The sequence below is a fragment of the Alosa sapidissima genome, chromosome 9, assembly GCF_018492685.1.
Source record: "Alosa sapidissima isolate fAloSap1 chromosome 9, fAloSap1.pri, whole genome shotgun sequence".
Lineage (NCBI taxonomy): Eukaryota > Metazoa > Chordata > Actinopteri > Clupeiformes > Clupeidae > Alosa > Alosa sapidissima.
Window position 1 is genome coordinate 14957226 of NC_055965.1, and position 25617 is coordinate 14982842.

General features: G+C 40.0%; 2 long non-coding RNA genes across 2 annotated transcripts; one reads left to right on the forward strand and one right to left on the reverse strand.

The window, feature by feature from the left end:
* The first annotated feature begins 32 nt into the window (after positions 1–32).
* On the forward strand, positions 33–23289 carry LOC121718410. The gene is made up of 5 exons (XR_006033926.1): positions 33–47; positions 316–421; positions 689–923; positions 21744–22020; positions 22797–23289. It is a non-coding gene; the product is annotated as an uncharacterized LOC121718410 (long non-coding RNA).
* A 52-nt stretch (positions 23290–23341) lies between these two features.
* On the reverse strand, positions 23342–23822 carry LOC121718426. The gene is made up of 3 exons (XR_006033946.1): positions 23733–23822; positions 23510–23623; positions 23342–23386 (listed from the first exon to the last, which is right to left on the reverse strand). It is a non-coding gene; the product is annotated as an uncharacterized LOC121718426 (long non-coding RNA).
* Positions 23823–25617: the final 1795 nt, after the last annotated feature.

Here is a 25617-nt window from a genome sequence, read left to right on the forward strand (position 1 = left end):
GAGGAGGCCTTCCTGCAGGCCTTCAGGCTGCTCAGAGACGATGACTGGTGGGAGTATAGCCAAAATAGGCTAGGCTAACACATTAAATCTATGCAAATTATAAGATATAGCTATGATAGGCTACTTTAACATATTTACTTGAGACAAAATAAAGGTTTTTAGCTAAGATACAGTCTGAAACAATGACATATTTGTGTTGAAAGAGTGTCTTTTATAGAAGACAGTCTACCCTATACAAGGTCTTTACACTTTAGAGCTAAGCTGGAGAAAGTCAAGTATATGCTCCTCTGAGTTGTGTGTGTGCTGTTTCTGCAGGGAGCAGAAGATTGAGGCCCTGATCTCCATCGGGTCTCTGTCCCAGCACCACGCTGAGGTGCTGCTGCCCAGGCTGCATGATGTGTGTCTGGCCGTCTACCACGAGGTCAGAGGCTCTCTGCTGGAAAACAAGCTAGAGTTCATGTTGCATTTGTTCTGTTCCAGACCAGATAGAGAATGTGTATTCAAAAGACTTAGTTATGCTGCACAGTTTCAATAAGCTTACTCGTCTTGGTGCCACTACTATGTATGATCATGTTGGGCCTGGACTCACTTTTGTAGACAGTATGAGAGCACCGTTACAAACATTCTTTGTGTTCTATGCATCACAGTTTGTAACATTTTGTCATTCTACCTTTCTCAACACACCCAGGTGAAGAACCTGCGCTCGATGGTTTCCCGTGCTGCCATGGTGACGCTGGCCCACCTGCACGCTCACTTGGGGCGAGGCATGGACACGGAGGCCGAGGGCACAGCCCAAACACTGCTGCCGAAAGCTGGAGAGGCCAGCGGCTTCATCAGGGAGGACATGGAGCTGGCACTGGGGTACATGGTGCTCAACGTCACCCCTCTCGCAGCATGAACGCCCTCATCAACACAGGACTCAGGTGAGGGGACCAAAGAACCCTGATGAGCCTTTACTTCAGACTTACTTCAGAAGTTTATTGGTTCTCTGTGGTACTGATGATTTTGAAAAATGTGCTTTTCAATCACCTTGTTGCTCTCATTCACTCTCAAGCAGCTCTACAGCCCCCAACCAGCTACAGCATTCCAACATCTATTTTTACACAATTTGTATATTGTTTCTTTTTCACATCTTTCAGTTTCCTTTTTCTGAAACAAGTTGAAAATAAAGAGGGGAAAGATTAGTGCCTTTTTCTGACTCATTTGGCTCAACATCGCAAATAATAAACTGTGCCACTGGTGTGCTGTTGTGCACATAGACTGTATATATATAACTGGACAGTGTGGCTGCATTCTACAGTGTTCTATGGAATTGAAGCCGCCGAGGCGACGCCATCTTGGAAAATTTGGAGCCAATTTGAAGTGCGGCTGCGCAGCAAAAGTTGAAGCATGCGCAGTGAAGAGGAGTCGCGATCAGGCACGTCCACTCAGCGAGTTAAACACGCCCCTTGTCAAGTGAAACCCGCCCCCTTCTCCTTTCCACAACGCAGGTCGACTCGGCGCAGAAGGCTAGGTGGCTGGATGAATTTTGCGGCTGTGAGTTAGCTAAGCAGTACAAACAACAATCGGTTTGTTCTTGTCTGGTAAGTGTTGCGTATCAACTGAAAAGTGTTTTTTGTCTATTGGTGTTCTTAAATACGTCTAAGAGAGCTTATTATGTTGATTATAGACTGTGACAATTTAGTATGGTGAATACTAATGAGCTAACAACAGAAATAAGGACAGCGAATTAGATGCTAACGTTAGCAGCTACATTAACGTTACCGTTAACGGGAGGCTGTTAGTCGTTGAAGTGAAGATTAGCACACAGCTCCCGTAACAGTCGATGCATGATATACTTGGTTTTATTAGTTGTTGCCGTTTTCAAATATCTCAATTTTAATGTATGCCATCTCAACATGTAGTAACCATTGACTGTACATGGGGGTTAATAACACTAGACAGTCAGTACAGTATATGATGTGATAAAGCAACGCAAGTTAACGTAGTGTGAAGCATGGACCTCATCAACCCGTCCCGTTAACGACAGACACCTTCCTGCTACTTCTGTGCTGGTAGGTCGGTAGCATAGACTGTAAAAAATAGATCGGTAGTTGTAGACCGCATAAGTGAATGATCGATAAATGAAACGCCTGCATTAAACACTACGCCAAGAACCAGTCACTTCCCAGGGATATCGGTGAACATTTGAGAAAGACCTTAGTTTGTCATCTAACGTCCATGATCAGTCGTACTGATAACGTTATTTTTCAAGCTGACGCAAGTTTAAATGTGTAGTTAACATTAGGTAGGCTGTGAAGTTTATTGCACACATATATTTAATTAATTGGTATTACTAGTGGTGTTGAGTGCCTGATTAGATGCTTTGTAATGTTGTAAAATTGTCTGACTAACTTTATTGTAACTTTCCTTTTTGCAGGTACGATATGGGTGATGGCTGAATGTGCTGGAGGTGGCGGCAAGGTGGTCTCCATGGTCTACATTAGTCTGCAAGCAAGGGAATGTCTACGTGAAGTGGTTTGGCTGGAGTGGTCTGAGGTTGCATGTCCTCTCCCTTTCTCCAAGTCCCCTGACATCCATCTCCCTGACATCATCACCCACCGTCACTGGATCAACCTGAAGCCCCTTATACATGGGACATGGCACAGCACCACTACGTTCTGAAAACACATGACTTTCAATAACTTGCGTGGCACCAAGAAAGGTCTGCCGCTGCTCTGAACCTTCTGTTAATGTGACATCATTCATACTTGAGGCTGTACACATCCCTTTGTTTCTATTTTCTTTATTGATGTCACCCAAACTTCAACTTTCTGTATGCCCCTGAACTCACACAAATTGCAAATTGCAATGCGCCATTTAACCAGTGGTGTAGTCTAGTTAGTTAGTTGTAGTGGTGGGTATACTGTGAGCAACCCCAAATGTTATTAAATACGTATCCTTGCCTATTTTAAATGGGTATACTGAGATGATGCTTTTTAAATGGGTTTACTGTGTAGTCCTGTGTATCACGTAGACTATACCATACCACGGTCATTTAACTGCCTTGGTATTTAAGTCAGAGGCCATTGCTTAGTATTTAACTGTAGCCTACACAAAGATGTAGACGTTACAAGAATATTAATATCAGAATAATTATTGGTTGATACTAAATCAATATTGAATGTTTTTTTTTATTTCTTTTGTGTGATATATCATTCAGAATGCTGTAACATGACTGGTCTTCAATCAGCCAAAGAGGACACATCGTAACTCCTCTCCTAGTTACTCTCCATTGGCTCCCTACAGTAGCCAGAATTAAATTTAAATCTCTCACTTTGGCCTATAGGACACTAACAGGATCTGCTCCTTGTTATTTTAATTCAATGATCAAGATATACATCCCCAACCGCCCACTGCGATCTTCTGATGAGCGTCTGTTGTGTCAACCAGTCTTATTCTGTCAAATTCAAGACACTTTTCCTCAGTGGTTCCATGTTGGTGGAATGAGTTGCCCAGTGCTCTTCGTTCTTGTGATAGTTTTTGGTCTTTTAAGCACTTCTTATACATTATGGTTTGTATGCAGTAGTACTGTTTTATTTTCATTATAGGCTGTTGATTAATTTGACATTGTTTATTATTGATATTCTCCTTAATGTAGTCTTATCATGTTATTGTTATTATATTATTGATTGAATGGGCATTATTATTTATTATTGCTTTCTCCCCTCATTTTCATTGTTTATTTCATTAGGCTAGGCATTAGGATTGATCCCAGTATTATATGGTTATGGTTACCCTTAACAAATACAAAACAATCATCATAATGTGGTATTTTCTTATGCACTTGAAACAAAGAATACATTTTTTTCTTTAAATGTAGTACCACTTTAAACACATCACACACTGAACAGCAAAGTAGCTTCCTGATTATGTGTGAAATGTTTACAGAGTATCCTGATGTAGTAGGTCCATGTTCTCATATTTTTACAGCTGACATGAAGGCTGCAATATTACATTTCTGATTTATAATGGAGCACCCTCTCTGGTGAAAGACTAGCAAGCCTGTGGTAGAGGCATACGATTACAGACATATTGAGAGAGCCTATCAATAAGTTGTCACAGTTTTCAATTTAGACATATTATTTTGAAATGATGTACGTCTACGGGAGGATTTACACATCACTGGCAAGACCTGATCAAATCATACGAATGCAAAATGCTTCTCCAGCAGTGCAATCGCAGGTAACAACGATACCTTAACACATTTGCAGATACCGCTGTTCTGAACATACTAAGCAAATTGGCCATTTGTAACTTTGAATCCCTCCTCACGTTAAGCTATGGTCCAATATGTGTTCACTAAAACACAAGTAACGTTATTTGTCGGGCTGATTCATAAATGGGCATACCGAGGTTGTCGACCTAGCAGGCTAGGTGGCGTTTATTGCCATTCGCAAAACTAAGCAAGAGTTAACGTTAATGAAACTTAACATCGCCTTCTCCAGTGACTTAAGTGTATTCAAATTAAGTTGCAATGGTGATGGCGGCAATCACTGGTTACGTTAAACCATTTGAAACAAGTAGGACTGTAAATGATGGTGACTATGGCTAACGTCACTTCGGATCAATATCAGAGCCCTTTTACTTTACCTATCAACTGGCTAATGCTAGGTCCTAGCATGATTTAGCATGCTATGAGCTAATATACTTCTATACTTTTAGCATCTACGAAAGAACAGCACATATCTTTTTTCACAAAGAATCTGTCACAACTAACAACGATGTCTCTTACAAACAACTACACAATGTATGACTATCAATATGTATTTAGTCAGACTGTAATAAGATATAGCCTAATGATAATAACAGCAACACTTATTTAGGTTAGATTATGTGTCGAAATCAGGTGTCGTTAAAACAAGTGAGCGATGACGTGGTAGTGTCTGCAGCCTAGACGGTAAAACCCAGTCTATGGGTAAAACATAATGGACAAAGCGTCGTGTCTGCAGCCAGCCAGCTGTCAATCATAGGTGTAAACACGCCCTTTTTAGATTTGTTAATATAACATTAAAAAAAAATAATTTCAGCGAGAAAAGAAAAATTGTGTGTATTGAAGCATCTTGAAAACTATTTTTTCGAATAAAAAGTTGTTGATACAAAAATAGTTTTAGGTGAGAAAAGTGACACGGAAAGTTGGCTACTTGGCCATTGAAATACATGGGGATGGGCGGAGTTACACATTGTACTGCAGCCAGCCACCAGGGGGCTCTGGACTAACGCTCGCATCACTCTTAACAGACGGCACACTGTCCAGTTCTATATATACAGTCTATGGTTGTGCACATGTAGCCTAGCATTGCAGTCTTACAAAACGTTTAGTATGATACATTTTTTGCTGCAGAGCCTGTTGTTCGTAAATAAAGTGAATATTCTCATTCGATGTCACCTTAATCATCTAAAACTGATAAAAAGGTCATACCTTTACCTGTGACAACAATGTTACATGGTGCAATAGCAAGCTTTCTGGGCTCACATCGACAAAGTCAGAAATGTGTAACATGCCGGCTCAAGCATGATACATAGAAGGCCACACGCAGATGATAAGTAAATAAAGTATATTTATTAAAGAATATTGTAGCGAAGAGTAAGAAAGTCAGTATAATAGAGTGTAAAATAAAACTGTAGTGCCAGTCAGCGTCTAGGGGGTATGTACAGCGAAACAGAAAACAAAAGCCAACATCGGGAGAAGAGAGCCCTCAGCATGGGGAGAGCAGGCTTCTTATCCACACACAAATCAAGGGTGATCTCACACACCTGGGCCCTAGTCACCTGCCACAGAGAGAGGGAGACAGAGCACAGGCACAGAAGTGGCTGGGGCCAAAGAGACCCACCAGGGTCGTCACAAATGCCATTATCCGTATTCTAAGTCAGTGTATTACCAAAATGATTTTGAAACGCTTTAGTGGATTATGAGCCACTGGGGCCATGGGCACATACTGTACACAAAAATGCCCCCACAATTAAGCTATTGGGGACCAGGAGCATGCTCCCCGTGAATAATAATAATAATAAAAAAAAAATAGGGCTGTCAAAATAACTGATTAATTTTGATTAATTAATTTGAGAATGTATGGTCTTACTTCCACGTCTGTACACCACGTAGGTCCAGTGTGTAGGTTAGCGCTTTGAATCAGGTTACGATTTTATTCACGCTGCTAGGCAGCCTGGATTCCATGGACTTTGGTTCCTTCATTGAGGTGGAAACAATCACAGAACGGAGGCGGGACAGCAAGACGATGACGACACACCGAAGCCGTTATGAGCTACGTACAGACGCATCTGATAGACATTCGTAGGCCCAATAAATAGCTGTGGGCATTTGTAAACCACGTTTCAAATATGAGAAAATGAATGTGTAGTTCCCAGACCGGGGTTTGACGTTAGCTATGTTACATGCCATTTAAATCATGCTTTTGCCTGCAACACATCCGTCATTCCGTGTCAACTCAGACAAAATCCAGGAAAATGGTTGCAGCTACGACTCTGATTTTCCTCAAAGTTTGTCTACACAATGTTTAAATAATAATAATACGTTTATTTTATATAGCACCTTTCTCAAACCCAAGATCGCTTTACATAGTAGGAAGGCAGGGAAACACAATAACAAACAAACAAAACAATACAACAGAGACAAAGGCAGGGAAACACAATAACAAACAAACAAAACAATACAACAAAGACAAGTTATCTGTATGGAGGTATTGGGTGTGAAGGAGAAGTGATCATTAAACAGAAAGGTCTTGAGATGTGCTTTGAAGAAAGGAAGAGAAGGACAGGCACGAAGAGGTTGGGGGAGGGAGTTCCAGAGTTTTGGGGCCAAGGCACTGAAGGACCTGCTGAAGGACCTGGACAGTCTGGAGCGGGGGATAGCCAAGAGGTTTTGGTCAGAGGATCTGAGTGAGCGGGAAGGAGTGTCAAGGGGTCAGGAGGTCGCAGATGTAGGGGGGAGCAAGGTTGTGGAGGGCTTTGAAGGTGAGTACTTTGCATTTGATCCGGGACAGAACTGGTAGCCAATGGAGTTGATGGAAAATGGGGGTGATGTGTGCTGATCGTCTGGTATGGGTGAGGAGCCTGGCTGCAGAGTTTTGAATATAATGCAGTCTTTAAATTAAATAATGTAACATCCCAGGTATTTTTGTTTTTCACACCGTGTTTTACCTACTAGGAAATATTGGTGACGTTACACTCCAAACCCGAACTAGTTGTCATTACTAGAAAATTGTGTGGAAACCGATTGCCTTAAACCATTTTAGTTTTTACAAACATAAAACTAAACAGGTTTAGTTGTGTCAACTAACAACCTTATGTTGATGCTGTAGACAAATTAAGCTTACATTAGTAGTCTTTACTCAAAATCTTTAGTTCACTTAAATTATTGTTTCAGAAGTTGCAGTTGTATAAAATAACTAGTATAGGCCTAGGTTAAAATGCATGTTAAAAAGCTCATTAAAATATAAAATATGAAGTTCTGTAGATAGGCCTATTGTTTTTTTTTTTTATTTTAAGATTAGGCTACTGTATTAATTTAACTGTTTTATTAAAAATTTAAGAGAAATTCATCACAATGTATAGGAATGCCTTTTATTATTGATAAAACATGAACAAACAAGATTTAAACTTATAAATATTCCACATCCACTGTAGATGAAGAACCTATAAATAAAAACATAAGAAAACAAACTTTTAGTTCATGTTCATTTATAGCCTGACGAGCCAGACCCACATTAAAATGTAGGGTCTAGGCACTCAACCGTTCGCAGTGCTCAGTCCGAGGGGCGGGATAATCAGTTGTCTTTCAAATTCCCTCCGCACGCAATAGGACAGCGGCAGCGCTATGAGTCCCATGCGTTTCCCACCAGCGGAGCTAGTTGGCTAGTTCAAATGTTTGCCAACTTAATAAAAGCTTAACTCGTGTCACACTGTTCGCCAACAGCAACATCCATCTTATTTGTTTTCAAGTAGCAGGGAATTCAAGCCAAACCGTTGCAACTCTGCCATCAATCATTATGTTAAGCCCACCTAACGACTCTATAAACGATTTCATTGGCCTGATTAAGTTTCGATTTCTGGAGTTCACAAGCCAACGGAGAGTTGCTAGACTAGCCCGCTAGGGGCGCGTCTAGATTTCTAGGCTAGTTCATTTACTTAGTTGGAATAAAAGTTTGCTATTCACCTTATTCCGCGCACAAACATGGGGGCGCTAGCTTTGCCCACATTGTCTCCAAACTTCCGATTGACCAAACATCCATTGCGATACATTGAGATAGCAGAGCTCTATCGAGATTACTGGCATCATATATTATGGGTCATCCTAAAGTTAGGAACGTTTATTTAGGATTTTGGTGACTGAAGACATTTCTGTTATACAGCTTTCCTATCTGAAGTTAGGAAAAAACTGACTTTGGAGCGGCTGTTCTGTAAGTTAGCCTCTCTATCCTCTTCTGCCGTGTTATCCCAATGAAGCTAACTAGACGTAGCTAGCCGACTGGAAGTTTAAAGACAACGTGAAATTTAAAAAAAAAATGGGCGGGGCTGAATAAGGTGAATATCACCTATGAATGCAACAAATAAGTAATAAGTGAATGGACATCGGCTAACATTAGCCAAAAGCTAACCAACATGTGCTGCTATTGTTAGCTAAAACTGTCTACAGACAGAACCACCAATTTCAATGATAAAGTCTGAATTAAACTAAGTAGCACCAAGACAAGTATATTTACACGAAAACATATGTGACATTGTTATAATCTGCCATACACACCCATTGGAAGGTAGCTACCATCAGCTAACTGTCCGGAAGACTCCTAGCATGCTAACAACGAAGCTAATGTTACCTTAGTTTTCTCAGGTTGTTAATCACGTAAACAAACATTTAGCTAACTATTGGTCGAACTGAACATAATTTTCGGTTATCAGAATTTACATTTTTCAACAAGTTAATCAGAAAGTTCACCTACCATTTAATGTAGTAGCAGAGCCCGTTGTCACAGCAGCAAGACACATGGTCATGGAGTCATGTGTCTGTGTGGACTGAGAAGCAGGAGGAACGGTTGATGGGCAGAATTTTTATTAGACCCCTCCTCCTCTGCCTTGCAAAAACATAACATTTATCGTTGTCTCTGCTTAACATGATCAGTGCAGTATATTTCACTTAAATAGTACAATCTAAACTGACATTATTATAATATTGGAAATCGACCATGTCTTAATCTTTCTGTAACAAATTAGAAAATACCCACTGAGGGAATAGCTAACATAGCTGGTTAACATTAGTTAGCCAGGACTCCACTGCTATAAGTGATCTAGTGTGGTGCCAAATATTTGTCTGGCATTAAATAATCTGTTGACAGACTGACCAATTAAAGTAGTCTGTTATTTTCACTGTTCAAATAATGGCCACAATTTTTTTTTTTCACATACAAGGCATTTCAGGCGACAGATAAAACCTAGCGGACACAATGAAAATAGATTAACACTCCCCTCAATGTCAACACTATTTCTTTGCATTGAATTTGATGTGCGACTTTAGAGTTGACGAACTCAGGTGATATGCAAATTTCTTGCTGCAGACATTGCAGATGACTTTATTTTAATCAACACTTTATTTTTATCAACACAATCAGGCTGTTTTTTTAGAAGTAAATGTTCCAATCAATGATCTAGGCAGCACATTTTCTTCTCTCTCCTTCATTTTACAGTCTAATGGTTACTGACTAGAACGGCTTTTTTCTCAAATTAATTCATCTAAATTAATCAGTTATTTTGACAGCCCTACTGTCGACTAATTGATGTTTTATTGAATTGAACACTATTTGCTTTTAATTCGGGTTATAAATGTTTTGCTGGTAGCTAACATTTGTAGCAAACATGTGGTGTAAGGTAACTGTTAGCCTTGTTAGGTGCATTCCCAGCAAACAAAATAAAGTCCGGACGACGTCCCCTCCTCGACATTGGGTTCCCGCAGACATTTTTTGGGACATCTAAAGTCCTCGGTTCTGCCCCAATTCGGCCGTGTGTGTGGTTCTGAAAATAAAACAGATAATGACTTGGTTAGATAAACCACTGCCTATTTAGAGCATGTTACATGCATCACGTAATGTTATCGGAAGAAATGCACATTGTAAGCTACACCAAGCATCGCATCAGCTAACATGGATTTGATAAAATCCATTCCCTAGTTTGTATACATTAACGTTAAACTCAAAATGTAAGTGCTACATAATTCACATATCTGCAGTGAACCTACTTTGTCCATATACACACAACTTCATAAACTGGGTTGCTGTAGACTAAGGTAGGCTAATGAGCTGCTAACCTGCTAGAGGTTAGCTCATTAAATAACCTGCTAAAGGTTAGAAGCTAGCTGCTAACCTGCTAAAGGTGAGCTAGCATAATTGCTACGTTAGGTAGATACAGTAGATACTTTATTCATCCCCAGAGGAAAATTACAGAACGTTTATACATTAACATTTGACAACTTTTTATTCAGTTATTGAAAACTTCATCAGCTACATACACAGCCAAACGTGTTACTTTCATCAGTGGTCACCAATGGTGTACTTTGTCTGAATGCTGTGTAGCTGAACCTGAGCTGAACTCAATGTTGCTACGTAATGACGTGTAAGATGTGAAGTCGCACATGGATGTGGATGTCTCCTTCCTGCAGGCTGCAGCCAGAGCGCTTTCCCACGGCCTTGCGTGCACTTAGCAATCAAACGTCCCCTTGATGTCCCCGGTATAACATTATTGTCGGGCCCTCACAAGGACGTCCTTGGGATGTTTTTGAAATGACCCAATGCAGACGACACCGAGGGACTTCACGGAAACGTCCCCAAAAGGTCCGACACTGGACATCACATAGGACAGGGGTGGCGAACCTCTTTGCCTCCTCTCGTGCGGCTCGCGGCTGCTCAACTGATGTTCTCACTTCTCCTTGAATTTAGAGTGTTTTTTATAAATAGCCTATTATTTCTGGTAAATGAAAATGCTTTTCATAAGTTGATAGTACTGCCAATAGTTAGGCTGCAATGTTTAAATTAAAATAATGTTACCGTCATGTTATGGATAGGAATCTAGCCCAAAAAGAAGCAGACTTTGTTTCTTTAGCCAGGTGTAATAATACTGTTGCAATTAGGAAAACCCTGACGCTAAGCGTAAATAGAAAGAGGAACACAGACATTCAAAAGGAGGATTCATATTTTTGTAGGCTAGCATAGCCTTTCTGGTTAACTCATTGAATGCCAAGCTGTTTTCGGAAGCTTTGTCCTAGAGTGCCAGCAATCTAGACCATTGTTGATGATTTTTGTACAGCCACAGCATATTCTGTGTTATAGCTATGAACACATACAATGACTCGTTTAAAAGGTGAGACTTTAAGCTCTCAGTGGGTGCAAACCGTGTATTTATGCACGCCTCTGTTCATGAGAAATCCCAAGCTAAACAGTGGCTAGTTTTCATCAAAATCGCTGTTTTTTTTTCTAGAAATGGAGATAAAGCGTCTTTCATGAAATATAAAGTGTTGCCATAGACAGTAAAAGATATGGACAGAGTCATTACGTAGACGTCAATTGAGGCGGGTGAAGCAAATTTCAACCGTTTCCTGTTGGTCGACGAGGCTTTCTGCACAGGCTCAGGGAACGTAAATGTAAGTTACGTAGGCACGTAGTCTGACTCGTGTAACTCTTGTGATAGCTGCACTGAGAGATTGGGTATCAGGGTTCCCGCGGGGTCTTAAAAAGTCTTAAAAAGCCTAAAATTCAGAACTTTAAATTTAAGGCCTTAAAACGTCTTAAAAACGGCCAGATTTTCATTCCGAGGTCTTAAAATTAATTTAGTCAGGTCTAAAAAATATTTTACCATCGTTCATTTCCAGAAACGCTGGCTGCATAAAGTTATTACAAAGTAGCAAAAAGGTATTGAGTCGTAGCTTGCAAAGCAGAGCTCTAGCGTCTTTGCTACCATTGTAACAAAACCAGCAGAATGCTCAGAACATTGGTTCAGTGTGTTGTAGTTCTTTCTGGGGGATATTGGTGTTGGTACGTAGCCTACGCAGTGATAAATCTACAAATCCGGTGATAAATGCAATACCTGCCTGCAAAATACGTCTGCGTCTCCTCAGAATTTGTTAAAGTTCGGCTACGTGTGGAAAATGGGAAAGTGTAGGCCTACTTTCAACGAGACATGGCTACTGTAGATCAAGTGATGCCAGTAACGCGTTACTCTATTTTGACCACTTTTTTCCTGAACGAGTCTAACACGCTACTATTTCTAGCAATCAGATTAAAGTTAATTATCCTAGTCACTGTGCGTTAGGCCTACTATCTTTGTCATTTACCTTAGGAAAATGTATATTCTTTGCTTTTTTCTTGTCTCGGGGATTAACGCTCACGTTTTCAGCATGATGACTCACGTGTAATACCACGCAGCAACACAAACATAAACAACAATAGAGGGAGGAGAGAGATGCGCATTTTAGCTATACAGTCATTATTTTGAGTTTGTGTCCGCTAAACATGATAACATTAAGGTACGTTGTACACTCTGTGCTGGTGACAAAGTGCTGTCTAGCTAGACATCCCAAGTCTCCCGAAGTTCTGGGAGTCTCCTGATAGCGGCTTCCTGACTCCCGCAAATTAGATAAAATCTCCCGGAATCTAGAACGAACAAGAGTGCGCAAGCCAGACCGGGAACTCAAATGTGCGTGTGCATCTGAGTTTAGCGCGCACACGACGGAGAGGGAGAGAGAGAGGAGTGGTGCGTGTGTGCCTAAAGCGCAACCAAGACAGAGAGCACCCTGGCCTGTTTTGCTAAATCAACCAATCAATTTTCAGTGTAGGTGGGCTTTTATCTTTTTTCTCCCAAACTAAATTAATCAGTTCAGTGTATCTAGGAACAGGAGCGTCATGGCAGTCAGTGGCCCCCAAAAAGGAACATTTAAGACCCATTTCACATCAGACTACACAAAAGTGTACCCTTGTCTCATAAGAGTAAAACATAATGATAGTCTTGCACACTGCACTGTTTGTAGCATTGCCCATGGCTGCAAAAGACTTGTTGAGGTGAGTTTAACAAGTGTCATTTAATTTGCTATTATTCAGGCCTATACTAGATGGCTAGTTGCCAAGGCTACATGAAAAGCCTTTTCTTTGCAAACACCACGCTCTCCCGTTTGTTCTCTTTTTGAAAATGAAAAGCCCAAACCAAAATCTACATATTTTATCATCACAATTTCTATCTGACTAGATATTATTTGGGTTGGGATGTCTGCTATAGCCTACATTGTTGACATTACTGTTAAAATGCATTTCAAATAAAGTAAGTATTGGCAAAACCGGTTGTCATTTTTATGTTGAGGCGGCGGGGGGTGTTGTCGGCAGCTGCTGAAAGTAACTAATAAAGTAACTTGTAATCCAACTCAGTTGCTTTACTGATTACTTGATTTTAAAGGTAAACTATGCAGTATTGGCAATTTCCTAACTGTTTTCTCGGTTTTTGCTTCTTTTTCGCTGGCTCTGTCATGACGAATGTCTGAGAAACTCCATCGCTACCTTTTTCTAGCTGGTGCCTGGCGTGTATGTGTATTTGAATGCAGTAAAGCAATTTGTTACACTCGTTATACTTTCTGACACTGAGACCGTCGGCCCGCCGGCCCACATTTGCAAATGTGTTTTTTTTCGCTCACAGGCGCTAGGGGGAAGCGAGACGGCCACCATTCAACCCGAAAAAAGTCATATAACCATTCCAATGACTCTGAAGCTGTTAAATTAAGGTAAATTAAGCTAAAGAAATTGCATATTAAGCTAAAAAACCTGCATAGTGTGCCTTTAAAAGTAACTAAGTTACTTTATAAAGGAGTAATCAGATTACTTTTTCAAGGTAACTGTGGCAACACTGGCTAGATCACAGCGATGTCTGCTGTTGGTTACAAGTGGTACCCAGCTCCGGGTACGAGGCTCGCTGCAAACTTTGCATAAAAAATATTCAATTAGGGACTCTGGGTGTGAAGGCGCTGGGGTCACAAGCCAGAGCATGCAGAGAAACATAAGCTATAGCCGCAAAATGCAAACTGTTTATTAGCACTAGCCGCTAACATCATTCGAAAGCTCCGGTTTCGCTCTTTCAAGTGACGTCTGTGCGACTTGTGGAGATAAGTACTCTGTGAGCAATTCAACAGAGAATAATGGAAGTGAATTTGGACGCATATTAATACTATATATTTTTAGGAAGGCTTTTGATCATCTTTGGGTGGTTTCAGCTCTCCCAAAATACTGTAAGCCTAACGACGTCCTTGACAAGGCTCATACACATACCCCACCCACACACATTCTCATGCAAACACACAAACACACGCACACAAGTGCAGAGTGTCCACCCAAAACACACTTTCACACCCAGTTTCAACTCCAGTCTCATTTTTGACTTTCTTGATGAAATCTATTCTATTTGAGGGCTAGTTTGTTTTAGATTATTTTCATTTTGGGCTTAAGGTTTAGGGCATTTGGTACGTGACACGGATATTTTTCCTTGAGTATACTACAAGTGAGCAAATTAAAAATCAGTTGGGTTGTAGATGTTGGGTGTGGAAGGTTACTAGTTTGATTGCTTTATCTGTAAATTAAATGAATGCTTTTTCAACGACTTTTCAATGATTTTTTTCAGAATTTCTTTTTAATATTTTTTGGTAATGCGTTGTGTAGGTCTTAAATTTCAATCTTTATGGTCTTAAAATGTCTTAAAAAGGTCTTAAATTTGACATACTGAAACCTGCAAGAACCCTGGGGTATGTAGCCACTCACTTCGTTACCACCATGTCTACATTACTGTTCTAAATGTCCTAGTTGTTCGTAGATAAATGTGATTTAATATAAACAGCACTCGTCACATTCATAGCCTAGGCTACTGTCAATCCATCAAAACTTCGCTGAAATGTTGTGCTCCGATGTTTTCGTTCTTATCCAGAGAATACGGTTATTTTGCTCCTGTGCGACGCTTTCACCCGCTTTGGTTGTATGCTTATTACGTCACTATAGCATTGATTTCGGAAAAAAGTTTATTACTCAGCCGGTAAGTCAGTTACGAGGTTATGACGCCAATCACACAATGTTGTATTACTCCGAAAATAAAAAAAAGTTAATATAAAGGCTTAAAACACTTCAGCTGTAATGTTATTTGATGTCAAAGTGGCGCCAAAATGTAATGGGGTTCAATGGGGATGGCTAGGTGAACTGGTCTACTATTTAGCCTCAGATCCGCCATAGTGATCAGCGAGACCTGGCGAGACTGCCACCTAGTGATAGACCCACGGAAATGGCCTGGTTTTGACCTGACGTGCATGCGTCACTGATTCGACCCAAAGCGAGTTATGATAAAATGTCCAGATAAAATGTCCAGATTGTGCTTTTTCATGAGTTTTCGATAGTCATATATTTCATTTCCATTCATCACAGAGTTCCCAAAATCACATATAAGGTGTGTTAGAGTGTCTAGTTTCGTAATTAAAAAAAAAAGAAGCTAAAAACGTAATATTACGTTTTTGCCACTCAACGCATGGGAATTACGTTTTTGGCACTCAATGAGTTAATATGTAAGGGCTAATGGATGACACGGTGGTCTGTTCACAGAAGTTAATGCACAGTCGAGGTTGTAAAACGGCCCCAACGCGAAACCTCGTAAGTGCATTAATTGCTGTGAACAGACCACTGTGGAGTCCATTATCCTGCTTATTAGACTGTTGCCACTTGCGTTGTGTTCATTTCCTGTTACAATTTAAACGTTTTAATCGCTAAAACGGTCTTGTTTGTAGAACTAATTTCTTCCGACACATCAACTAATTCCTCAACTTGCAGGACAAACTGCCGTTACTAGTTCTAAATGGATGGTTGCTACGGCCAGTCGTTAGTTCTATCTCTCCCGTTGTCAAGCGGGCGTATCCCAAGATTCTGATGAACTTTAGCTTTGAAACATCGCTATTTTACTTAGCCTGCTGTCATCCATCTAGCTAAAAGCCACCTCCGTCATATGCTACACTGTTGCCATGTTCTGAAATTCAAGATGGCTGCAAACGCTAAACTTCATGAAGATACTGTCTGTATAAATCGTCTTGTAAGTAAACTACCAGTGCTTTTTCAAAGTTCTCAATGTCTCGTTTTAAATGTCAGGGCCCTCGGAAGTCTACCAATGAAGTGTGGAGATACTGTACATTGAGCCTCGTAAATGGGTGTAAAACAGTGATTTATTTGCATGGCTAGCCCGATGCCGAAGCACCACTATTGAAAAAGCTGTTGGTAGCATCGGCTAACTAGCGCCAGATTTTGGAGTGCAGGGGACAAGCCGAGATGGGCTATGAGACATACGTTCACACTCGGTATCATGTTTCAATACACTTTAGGTCAATATCACATGGGAAATTCAACCAAGCAGTGGAGTCAACGTAACCTAAATAACACCATTAAAAAAACGTGTTCTACACGTTAGTTTGGTACTTAGTATGCCAGACTTAACTGATGCATAAAGCTTCCAACCTGAACATTTCCCAAAGGCACTGACCTTTGCAAGTACAAGGTAAAGGTAGGCCAGACGTCAGTCAGAGAATCAGACTCGTTTTCTTTTTGTGTATTTTCTTTTAAAGGCACACTATGCAGTTTTTTTAACTTAATGTGCAAGTTTTTTAGCTTAATTTACCTTAATTTAACAGCTTCAGAGTCATTGGAATGGTTATATGACTTTTTTCGGGTTAAATGGTGGCCGTCTCGCTTCCCCTGCAGCGCCTGTGAGCGGAAAAAACACCCTTGCAACTGTGGGCCGGCGGGCCGACGGCCTCAGTGTTAGGAAGTATAAGGAGTGTAACGAATTGCTTTACCGGCTAGAAAAAGGTAGCGATGGAGTTTCTCAGACATTCGTCATGACAGAGCCAGCGAAAAAGAAGCAAAAACCGAGAAAACAGTAAGGAATATGCCAATACTGCATAGTTTACCTTAGTTTAAAATGTACTGAACAGTAGACGGAACATTTGACGGTCACATTGGCAGCATATCAGATAGATAGATAGATAGATAGATAGATACTTTATTGATCCTCAAGGGGAAATTCAAGGGTCTCAGTAGCATACAGACATAACACACAACATGCACTTACAACAGAAATGGTAAACATTAGTATAGTATAAACATATAACTAAACTCCACTGTACAATAAAGACAGTAGAAGATAAGATAAGAAACTAACAATACTAAATGCACTATATAAGTTAAATTAAGAAAGTCCAATGTGCTTGAGGGTGATCAAGCATAAGACGCTTGTAGTGTCAAGGCCAGAACTGGTGCTAAAGGGAGTGAGTGTCATGGTGAAGGTGCAAAAAGTAGTCCAACCATAGTCCTTAGTTGTGTGTGCCTGGCAAGGTGCTCAAGAGAGTGGGTGTCATGGTGAAGGTGCAAAAAGTAGTCCAACATTAGTCCAACAGTGCAACAGTAAGGTCTAGAGACCAGCATAAATAATATAGACAAATAGGAGAGTAAAGTGTAATGTAGACAAGGTAAAATAAAAAAACTATTTCAGTGCAAGAACAGGTTGAGGTAACAGTGTAGCAGTAAAACAGTAGTGAAAAACATTAGGCTGTGTACAATAGTAAAACAGTAGTAAGCAGTAGTGGGCAGTCAGTACTCAAAAAACATGGACATGGAGAGGGTGGAGAGGCAGACAGACTAAGCAGAGAAGTCTATCTCTCCTCTTCCCTTTAGTGAGGCATTGAACAGTTCCATGGTCCTAGGAACAAATGACTTCCTCAGCCTTTCAGTTGTGCATGGCAGTGAGCAAAGTCTCCAGCTGATCAAGCTCTTTTGGTTTTTGATAGTGCTGTAGAGCGGATGACATTCATTGTCCAAGATGTTGATCAGTTTGTTTAGGGTCCTCTTGTCAGATATTAAAGTGATGCACTCCAGTTCAGCTCCCACTACCACAATCAGTTGTTACATTGGAGCATTTATCATGCTAATAAGTCATTCAGTGAGGGGGAATTTGTGATGTGTGTCAGATATCTTTGTTGCTTGCTACTCATTCCTGAAAACGATAATTTGTAGCATCTGCCAAGTGTCTCACTTTAAATTAAAAGAGAAAATCTATTTTTGTAGGCCTAAGTCGCTGTTGTAGTGTGGGCATTTTTTTTTTGTTGTGCGGCTCTTTTGAGTTGTGTGGAATTTTTTTTTTGGCTCTTCATGATGGACTGGTTAGCCACCCCTGACATAGGAGAACTTGCTCCGGACGTAAATAACGTCCTGGTGACGTCCGCTAGAGAGCATTGGGGACGTTGTGAATGTCCACTTAAAGTATAAGTATAAGGATATATACTCTTTTGATCCCGTGAGGGAAATTTGGTCTCTGCATTTATCCCAATCTGTGAATTAGTGAAACACACTCAGCACACAGTGAACACACAGTGAGGTGAAGCACACACTAATCCCGACGCAGTGAGCTGCCTGCAACAACAGCGGCGCTTGGGGAGCAGTGAGGGGTTAGGTGCCTTGCTCAAGGGCACTTCAGCCGTGCCTACTGGTCGGGGTTCGAACCGGCAACCCTCCGGTTACATGTCCGAAGCGCTGACCAAGTAGGCCACTATGGACGAATACAACTTCCCCAAAGTCTAGGGGACGTCCTGTGTTTGTCAGGTTGTCCATTCTCAGTGCGGCACTGATATTAGTTAAGTGTCTGTTGGTTTTATTTGGGTTAGATATATTTATATTTTGTTTTCTAACTTATAAAGGGTGCAGGTACATTTCACATTTCAACAATTTCACATTTGGCTGATGATTGTCCTTCTTTACACTTCTCTCATCTTCTCAAAGGAACTCTGGATCTCAATCCCATTGGGTCCTTGGTTACCTGTCTGAACAAGGCCCCTTGGTCCCGGATTAATCAATTTGGCTGAGCAGCCAGACACCATAGAGAGCCGAAGTCACACCCTTCTACTTCTGGTCTATGGGACCTATCTTTCAAAAAAAATATGAACGGGAGTCAATGGAGAGATAACAATTATTTGTTGGTCCCGTTTGAATTGCGCCATGAATTTCACATATGTGTGTGAATTTAAAAGATATTTTTTCACGTCAAGAAAGTACTGTTTGATAGACTTTAAAAGTTATGTTGGTTTCGTGTGAATTCGCTCAGTGGACTACATCTCTCGGGAAAGTGAAAACCAGCGCCCCAAGTGGTTGCGTTCCTATCGAAGAGCAGCTCCAATGTTAAGTCCATAGACTGTAAAAAATAAGTCCCATAGACCTATTTTTAAAAAAAAATATTGTGAAGCCAAATCAGCAAAGTTATCCACCAAAAATATTTTTCAGTGTGTATAGAGTAATAATCTTATAACTGTGAAAATGTCAGGCCCTATTATGCCTTATTTTAAAAAATCGAAATTGCTCCTTTTGTTTCATAAACAGACTACAAAAGAAGTCACGTGACTTTACCCTTCAACGTTACTCACAGTAGCATGGTTTGTTTATTAGCCTGGTTAGCATTGACACTTAATGCCAGCTCTTCATGTGTCGAAGCACAACACCAGTTATCCAGACATAAAGGTAATCACCACGCGGTTTACATCACGCTCCGTTATTACAAAACTATGTTAAGCCGGTTAAGCAAATTGCCGTATTGATCAGTTAGAGATTAAGTGCCCAAACCTGTGACGTCACATGCAACTGTAGTTCGTTATCACCACGTTAAGACAAAAACTCAAAACAATTCAACTGATCCTAAAAATAAGGTATGATCACTAGACGCAATAGACGTGACCCCAGTGCCTAACATATGGATGGCATTCAATTAAGATCCTAATGTGCACCGAGATATATTTTTTCTAAAAAAAAAAATCCCATCTACTCCGCTAAACTCTAGGAACGCAACCAGTAGGTGGCGATGAGATTACTTTCCCTCCCTATACAACTAGCTGTTATGTTAGTTGATGGTTCTTGATGGTTGATGGATCTTGCTACCAGCTCTGTCACTTAACAGTAGTTTATGTACACTCTATGGACGAATACAACTTACCTGATGTGTCTAATCCTCTGACTCATGGTATTTTCATCGGCAAGGGAAGCCCGAGTAAAGGCCCATTCACACCAAGAACGATAACTATAAATAAATATCGTTCTCGTTAATATGAATGACGACATTCACACATAAACTATAACGATAACGACATGAAGAACAATATAGTTGGGGATCACTTTCAGAGCGATTTTCAGAACGATAAAAAGCTAACAGCCAATCAGAACCCATCAAATTTTAACCGTCACATTCATTAACACAAGGAGAGACTTTGCTTATCGCTGTTCAGTGTGAACGCTTTTATCGTTATGGTTATAGTTATCGTTATATGCTTGAACAATCCGGTGTGGCTGTGAATGGGCTAGTGCGACTGATGGGTTTGTAGTCGTTGAAATTACGATCTTTCACAATGTTGTAATTCAATAGTTACAAAACAAACTGCAAATGTCTTTACATGAAAAATTGTCTTTAAAATTGAAAAAAAAAATCATATGGGTAATTCAAGGCACAAGTCAACCGGGACCAGAAAATAATGTATTTTTCACCATAGACTGCTGTTAAATTTTTTTTGAAAGATAGGTCCCATGGTGAGGTATGTAAACGCTCGAAAAACGCCGAAGAGCCCCAGTGTGATAGGCTGGTTGCTGTCATGTGACACACGCCACCACAAGAAAGCGGAAACGCATCGTAGCTGGCTGTGTGGAGTAAGGGTAAGGTAAGTTAAACTACGTAAATTTAGTAAATAATAATGTTGTTTTTTTGTTGTTGTTTCGAACAAAATATAGGGATACTTATCCTGACTAAAACTCCTTCATGCTGTAAAACAACTAGAATCACGCGAAATTAGTGCAATTTCTTAGTCAATGTCTTATAAGGGTAAAAGACGGACAAATACGTGATAATTAGCTAAATAAATCATTGTTAACGACACGTTATGGTTAAAGTATCAAAATGAATGCAATGGTGATACAATCAATGAGGTCAGTTTCACGTAATAAGCTATTTGTTTCTTTGGCTCTGGGTAATTGAAATGAGCAATTTCTTAGTACAATTCAATGTCTTATAATGGTAAAAGACGTGGACAAATGCGTAATAATTAGCCAAATAAATCATTGTTCACGACACGTTATGGTTAAATTATCGAAATGTGTGCGATGGTGATACAATCCTGCTTTTCAATTAGTTGAGATGGTGTTTGACATTAAATTATAAGCAGGTCAGTTTCACGTAATAAGCTTGGTTTCTTTGGTCTGGGTAATTCATGTGACAAAAAATTCTGTTATAGGCAAAACAAAGAAGTACAACAACATTTCTATCTCCAAAATAATGCATTGTACGCATGTGTGTACTACGTAGTGCATGCAGCTTTTAATGTCCAAAGTAGATACTGATTTTCCTGCATAAGAACTACAAATACTCCTCCAAAACTACAGTGTTGACACTTGAAGTTGTGGAGTTATATTTTAGTAGCCTATTCTATAATAGAATAAATACCCACATCAGTTTTACCCTTGTCTCACCTGTATACAACATATGTCTATGAATTGCAGTAGTGATCAAATGAAAAAGGAAAGAAAGGTGTCCTGATGTGTTGTTTAGGGATGGTCCTGCAATGTTTTCTCGACATATCTTTATGCCCCCCCCCCCTACTTATGTTTTCACAGATCCTTGCTCCTGATATCCTGATGTATGGGTTGTATTTCATTATATGACTCCAGCAGAAAATTCACAGAAAGGAGAGTGGTGTCAAACTACAAGACAGCCAGCATGCAAGCAAGGCCTTGATTGTCCTTGTTTGGCTACTCATTTGTCTACTTCCTGAAGAGGCTGAAGCATGCTGGCCTTGACACCTCAGTCCTTGCTTCCATTAACAGCTGTGTTATGGAGTGCATCCTCACATCATGGTCTATTGCAGCGGTGGATACAGAGGACAGTTGACAGGTATTTTACGTCACTTTTACATTACTTTTACTGTGATTTTGCTAGATATGGTTGTCGCTTTGTTTATGTTTATGGTTATGGCTTTCATATATTTTCTGAAAGCCTATAGCCTCTAGATTCAATTAATATCTCAATTAATATACATTAAGACATGCCCCACCTTCCTACTGACTTTGGTGCATCATAAGGCGTACATAGGCCCATAATGTAGATCGAGAAACGCATTGTACAGCTGACACATCTTGGGCTATACTATTAAGGGACAGCTGAATTGACCACCTAAACCATATATTTTCTGAAAGCCTATAGCCTCTAGATGTCAATTAGTATACATTAAGACATGCCCCACCTTCCTACTGACTTTGGTGCATCATAATGCGTACATAGGCCCATAATGTAGATCGAGAAACGCATTGTACAGCTGACACATCTTGGGCTATACTATTAAGGGACAGCTGAATTGACCACCTAAACCATATATTTTCTGAAAGCCTATAGCCTCTAGATGTCAATTAATATACATTAAGACATGCCCCACCTTCCTACTGACTTTGGTGCATCATAAGGCGTGCATAGGCCCATAATGTAGATCGAGAAACGCATTGTACAGCTGACACATCTTGGGCTATACTATTAAGGGACAGCTGAATTGACCACCTAAACCACCTTCCTACTGACTTTGGTGCATCATAAGGCGTACATAGGCCCATAATGTAATTCGAGAAACGCATTTTACAGCTGATTATTTCTGATTCTTTCTGATTCTGACTTTCCAGGTTGTCAACTTTTTGATTTGTCATCACTGAAGCAGACCCACGGTCACCTTAATGAGAGTGTTGCCACAGCCCCTGCATAAGAAACTCCAGAAGATCCACATTATCTTGCCTTATTTACTACCTGACTTACATTCAGTACTGCTGTAGGAATGTTTATTAAACAGGAAGCTAGCAGGATAGACTGAACAAACAGGCTTTTATTGTTCACTGCTGAGATGCTGTTGATATGCACGCATAATTATTAAAAGTTCTTGGTGTGACAACTTGCGCTGTCTCCCAGTCCCAACAAACAAATCTGGAAAGATAAAACGCAATATGTTAAAATCAAATTTGAAAACATGCCAAAATATATGAAGATTTTTCCCTCCATTAATTTCAGTAGGACTGTTATTTGGTGTTGTTGTTTGACTTATCTTTACTCGATCAAAACAACAGAACTGCAATTTTATTGATAATACCTGAAATACACAATTAAAAGACATAACTTTTTCAACATTGAATACTCTTACGTTTTTGGCTAGGTGAGATAAAGGGCAAGTTGTCTGGCCACCAGGGCAGGCGGTTTTCATCCTTCCAGAAATACCTTGTACCTGTAACAGATGAGGATACAAATTTAATTTGAATTTTAATTTATGTTGGGTTATTTGTAATTGTAACGCTGTGTGGGATGTAAGCCAAAAGATATGACATAATCAGGAAATTAGTTAAATTACCTTTTGCAAGTGAGGAAATTATGCTTTTAAGGCCATGGTAAGGTATGGCCTCAGGATCCATCCCCTGTAGATTCAGAGTGCCATCCTCACTCTCTGCATTTTCTCTGGTTTGTCCTGCACAACAATTTTGAGCCGTTTTCAAAAACTACTTGCATCTATATCACAGAAACAATTTAAAAAACATGGTCCAATGAATCTCATGAAGTTAAACAGGTTTCTTTACCTCGTGGTGCCAAGTTTGTCGGCTGTTGGCCACAGGCCTCTTTGAATGCTGCCAGGACTGTTGGGTCCATCAAAAATCGTTTCATGTGACCTGGACCTACAAGACAGAAACAGTTTGGCCTCTGCCTTTAACCTTGGGTGTGCAGATACCTTAAATAAAATAAAAAGAATCAGGCTTTTAAACAGGGAAATTCTGCTGAGTTAATGTGTGTACATAAGGAAATCAAACGGGAAATTTGGAGAGCTAAATTATCCTATAAAAGAAAACTAGAAGACAAGCTTAGCAACAATAATATGGGTTCAGCATGGGACAGTATTAGGTCTATGGTCGGCCTGACTGACAATGTGAAGGAAAGGGTCTCACTAGATGGGTTCACCTCAGATGTGGTTCTGACACAAGAGCTAAACAAATTTCACTCCAGATTTGATGTGCATTCTTTCAATAATGAAATAATGACGCTGAAAAATATAGCACTGGAACCAAAACATCAAGCTTGTCCTCCTTATTATTGGGTTTGGACAAGAAACTTAACAGGATCTCTACATCAAACAGCTATTTAAGAAAGCAAACTCATCTTGTCTGACTGGTCTCATCCTCTGCATCAACAGTTTCAGTTTCTACCATCAGGTTCCTTGCTCAGACTCCCATTTGCTAAAACTAGATGTACCGCATAGCGGTACAAAATATGACCGCCGCTCAGTCCTGTACATCCGTTCCGCGAAAATAAATCACACTTCAATTTGTCTCCATATTTTACTCCATCCCCCACTCTTGAAACTTTTGTGTATGCTTGTTTGGCATGCCTGAGTGTGTGTGTGCGGCTGCACAGAAAGTAGCCTACTGGTGCTGAAAAGGTGAATAGATTGTAGAATAGCCAAAGAAGATGTAGCATTGTTATAAAACCTTTAAAATCTCTAAACAATCACAAGTAGGGCAGTTCATCACAGTTCATCCATTGCAACTGGATTGATGAAAGGTCACTTACACCTGTAGGCTACATTGTATTTGGGAAAAGCAAAAGGTATCAGCATAATGTTATGTATTTATTTTTATTTTTTTAATGTATTTATAAACAAAAACATCTCTGTCAGTTCCATGCCGTTTTCAACAGCTATCAAAAACAAAGGTCATTTTTGGATGGATGGATTTTTTGTGAATGTTTCTTCTTCTACATAAGATTTTAGTCATCTTTAGTTCATGTAATACTTTATTGTCAATGCACAAATTAAGTAACAGTAGTCTGAAACGTTATTGTTAATGCACAAATTAAGTAACAGTAGCCTAGTCTGAAACGAAATGCTGTTTTACATCTAACCAGTGGTGCAAATAACTGACATGTCCAAATGGGCCTTGATGAAATGCGTCGCTAGACTGTTCATACACATTTTAACGGACCAAAGTTGAAGAGCTTTTGTCCGTTATTGTTCGTGCAAATATAGGCTGATTCATGTTCCCTTGCATTGTTTAACTGAGGTCCATGGCTAGTCTGGCTTTCATCAGACCAAGCTCAATCTTTTAAGAAATCAAAAAATAAATAGCGGGCAGATCACGCTGGCTTCACCCAGCCTAGTCCATAGGCACCCGATATTGTTTAATTTTCCGATTGAGATATACACGCTCTGGCTATTCTAAATGCAAAAATGCATCAGGGAGTTATGACAAAACGGTAACTAACAAACTAGATCCTAATAGAAAGCTGTTAGCTTCCATAAGCTACAGGTAGGATTATAACGTAGGCCTATTTACAACATAAATTGTCAATAGGCTATGCTGGCGACACAAATAAAATCTCCTTGGGAAACCAATGGCTTACGCCTTACAGTATCAAGCGGACTTAAACTGTCATATCGTGGCGAAAAGTTGTAATAACATTCACGCAGCTCCA